Below are 4,568 nucleotides of genomic sequence, written 5' to 3'. Positions count from 1 at the left end.
ACGCCGCAATCCCTTCTCCTCCATTCTCCTCTCGGGATCTTGGGCACGCACGCACACGCGCCCGGCGTGAGTTTTAAGCCACCGGGTCCGGGACACGAACCGCGGTCGACTACGTGGGAGTCCAGCGACATAGCCATTACGCTAACTGCTGGTTCCCCCTCTCATTAATTTTTTTAACATTGAATCACTACACATCATTTGGCTTGTAAAGAGAATTTACCTAACATGAACTACTTCTCAGAGCTGTCCAGTTTAGAATACTATACATGCTATCATCAACAGGTAAGAAACCATTTCTGTGTCCCACAAATGTCATGCCTCTCTATTTGTTCTTGTATTATCCTTCGCTATATGCTTCAGAAGGGACATCTCTTAACAATAATAAAAGCTATATATGACAAATCCATAGCTAACGTCATACTGAATGTATGACATTAGCTTTCAACTTTTCCACTAAAACCTGGAACAAGACAAGGATGCTCAATTTTTCCACTCCTTTTCAACATAATACTTGAAGTTCTGGTCAATGCAATAAGACAAGAGAGTAAAATAAAAGACATTCAAATAGGAAAAGAAGTGAAATTATCTTTATTTGCAGATGATATGATTACATACACAGAAAATCAAAAAAAAAAAAACAAAACACAAAAACTAAACAACAAAAATCTCCTGGAAGTAATCAATGAATACAGTGAAGTGGCAGGATACAAAACTGACATGCCATAATCTATAGTACTTTTTTCCCCCAGGGGAAACCATGAACACAGTCCTCCACTACCACAAATTTCCCACATTTGGGGAAATTTCAGGGATCAGCATCTCTAGAGTGCAATGGATAAGCCTCGCCCTGGAAAAACCATCTTCATAATCACGGTATCTCCCCTGCCAGGTAAGTATAAAATTTATAGTACCTTTATATCCCAAAAATGAACAAACTGAGGTAGAATTAAAGAAAGTAATCCCATTTACAATAGCCACAAAACTCTGTAAGATACTTAGGAATAAAATTAACCAAGGAAGGGGAAGACCTCTACAAGAAAAAATTATTTAAAAATGTTAAAAAGAAATGGAAAATTACTTAAAAAAGTGGAAAGGCATCCCATATTCCTGGATAGGAAGAAAAAAGATATAATTGAAATGTCAATCCTACCCAAATTAATCTACAAATTCAATGCAATTCTAATCAAAGTACCAGAGATATTCCTTACAGAAATAGAAAAGGCAATCATGTAATTTATCTGGAATTATTAAAGACCACATATCACCCAAGCAATACTATGCATAAAGAATAAACTATGAGATGTCTCACTTCCTGACTTCAAAATATATTTCAAAGCTGTAATAATCAAAACAGCAAACAGTATGAAGATGCCTTAAAAACCTACAAATAGAAAACACAACCCAGTAATTCCACTCTTAGGTATTTACCCAAAGCATAGGAAAACCCTCAGTTCAAAAAACACTTGCAGGGGGGCCAGCAGTTAGCGTAATGGCTATGTCACTGGACTCCCACATAGTCGACTGTGGTTCGAGTCTGTGACCCGGTGGCTTAAACTCACGCCGGGCGCATGTGCACGCGTGCCCATGATCCTGAGAGGAGAATGGAGGAGAAGGGATTGCGGCGTGGCCATCCCTCCTGGAGGGTGACTTCTCACTTTCTGTCTCTCTGTCTCTCTCTGTCTGTCTGGTGAGTGCACATGCCCTATAGCAAAAAACAAAACAAAAAATCTACAAATTCAATGCAATTCTAATCAAAGTACCAGAGATATTCCTTACAGAAATAGAAAAGGCAATCATGTAATTTATCTGGAATTATTAAAGACCACATATCACCCAAGCAATACTATGCATAAAGAATAAACTATGAGATGTCTCACTTCCTGACTTCAAAATATATTTCAAAGCTGTAATAATCAAAACAGCAAACAGTATGAAGATGCCTTAAAAACCTACAAATAGAAAACACAACCCAGTAATTCCACTCTTAGGTATTTACCCAAAGCATAGGAAAACCCTCAGTTCAAAAATCACTTGCAGGGGGGCCAGCAGTTAGCGTAATGGCTATGTCACTGGACTCCCACATAGTCGACTGTGGTTCGAGTCTGTGACCCGGTGGCTTAAACTCACGCCGGGCGCATGTGCACGCGTGCCCATGATCCTGAGAGGAGAATGGAGGAGAAGGGATTGCGGCGTGGCCATCCCTCCTGGAGGGTGACTTCTCACTTTCTGTCTCTCTGTCTCTCTCTGTCTGTCTGGTGAGTGCACATGCCCTATAGCAAAAAACAAAACAAAACAAAACAAACAAACAAACAAAAACACTTGCACATCTCTGCTTATTGTAACATTATTCGCAATTTGTTAGGACATAGAATCAACTCATATGTCCACGAGCAGATGAGAAAATTGAAAAAAAAATGGCCCATTTACACTATGGAATACTACTCAGCTATAAAAAAACAATGAGATCCTGGGACCAGCAGTTAGCGTAATGGCTATGTCACTGAACTCCCATGTAGCCGACCGCGATTCAAGTCCTGGACTCGATGGCTTAAACTCACTCAGGGCGCATGTGCGTGCGTGTCCAAGATCCCAAGAGGAGACTGGAGGAGAAGGGATTGTGTGTCCATCCCCCCTAGAGGGGTGATTTCTCACTTTCTGTCTCTCTGTCTCTTTCTGTCTCTCTGGTGAGCGTACGTGCCCTATAGCAAAAACTCCTCCAAAAAAAAACACAAAAAAACAAACAAACAAAAAACAAAAAAAAAAACAAAAAATGAGACCCTGACATTTGATATAAAATCGATTAATTGAATTGAAATTTTCGATGCTCAGTGAAATAAGTTAGAGTGTGAAAGATAGATATTGTATATCCCCACTTAATCTATACTACATTTCTGCACTCTATAACAGAAATTGAAAGACTGGAATATAAAATAGCAGGAAGGTCAACTTCAGATACTAAAGACAGTATAGGAAGGGGTAGGTAACAGGAGATAAGTAACAGGAGTGGGAAGGAGGGGATCAGGAAAAAGAAAAACAAACAAAATGTTTAATAGACATAAAAATTAAAAGCTGTAGCTGATAAGGCAATTGGCAATGTCTCTGATTTGATTAATATGCACCATAGTCATGCTGGGAAACACCAGGTAGTACACTGTAAAGATATACAGTGTTAAATGTAAATAAAAAACAGATGAAAGAAAGGAAAGCTTTTCTTCCATTACCTCCTTGATTTCCTGTCTTGGAAAATGGTACTATTCACTTGGTTCCATACTTCTCCCACATCCCTGCTATGCACATGAAATGGACCCTTAAGTCCTGTTATTTCTAACTCTGGAATTGCTCTAGAATTTCTGCACCTCTTTCCATATCTGTGTTCACTGCCTTGATTCAGGCAACATCCTACATCTTTATCTGGTTACTGCCTTCCTTTCTTTGTTCTTTTCCCTGTGACATGATTTTATAAGAATGAGCTTATTAATTTTACTCCAAACTAAGCTGCCTTTTCTAGTCTCATCTCTTAATTTCTCTTCCCTTGATAAAACTGTCAAGACAAACTATAACAGAGTGAATGGATTAAATAACAAAAGTTCATTTTTTCAAACTTCCGAAAGCTATAAGTCCAAGATCGAGGTGTCAGCAGGGATGTTTTTTGAGGCCTTTCTGCCTGTTTTGCAGCTGTCTTCCCTGTGCTAACTCTTCACATGACCCTCCTTTTATGCACAGGTAACCTTGGTGTCTCTGTATTATAATCTCTCCCTCTTTTTTATAAGAACACCAATCTGATTGGATTCATGCCAATCATAATGGCTTCCTTTTAACCCAATTACCTCTTTAATGCTATTATCTCTTAATATAATCATATTCTGATGAATGAAGAGTCAGTAACTGCTTAAACTTTAGCTTGAACCTTTTGTCTGCAGTTATCCCAAAGGTAATAAACTTCTCTGCATCTCTCTTTCCTTACCCCCTCCCTTGTCACTGCATCATATTTTTAATCTTTGTATAGGTTTCTCCCTCTCTGTTTGCACATTCAGCCTTCTACCAGTTCTTCCTTTGTAATTCAGACCAGAATGTATTCCTTTGGGTCACATTCCTTGAACTTTCCTTCCTAACCCCCCCCCCATTCCTTTTTCTCCTAAAAACATTCAGCCTTCTACCAGTTCTTCCTTTGTAATTCAGACCAGAATGTATTCCTTTGGGTCACATTCCTTGAACTTTCCTTCCTAACCGCCCCCCATTCCTTTTTCTCCTAAAATGACTTGGAGGGCTCTCCAATGGGCTCTAATAGCACCCTTAAATATCTCTGGAAAAGTTCAAAGAACTAGCTAATCTCAGAGCCAGCATTCAAATGCAATGGGTCTAACTCCAGAGTCTGCAGATTAAGCATTACATAAAAATGCATGAATCTAAAGAAATACACTGCCTTTTATCATCAGGATGAATTTCAAACTCATTGCTCTGTATGTGAGCTCCAAAACAGCTAACTTCTAGATGATGTATCTAGTCTCATCTCTCAACTCTACTCTAAACACTGCTTTATATTTAGGATTTGAGGAAAAGTAAAATTT

General features: G+C 38.9%; 1 pseudogene; it reads right to left on the bottom strand.

Annotated features, from left to right (window-relative positions):
- Window positions 1-748: 748 nt before the first annotated feature.
- On the bottom strand, window positions 749-897 carry LOC114006845 (uncharacterized; annotated as a pseudogene).
- Window positions 898-4,568: the final 3,671 nt, after the last annotated feature.

Source organism: Tupaia chinensis, unplaced genomic scaffold, assembly GCF_000334495.1.
Source record: "Tupaia chinensis unplaced genomic scaffold, TupChi_1.0 Scaffold000093_1, whole genome shotgun sequence".
Classification (NCBI taxonomy): domain Eukaryota; kingdom Metazoa; phylum Chordata; class Mammalia; order Scandentia; family Tupaiidae; genus Tupaia; species Tupaia belangeri.
Note: the sequence above shows the minus strand (reverse complement) of the source record. Positions and strands in the feature narration are given on the sequence as shown.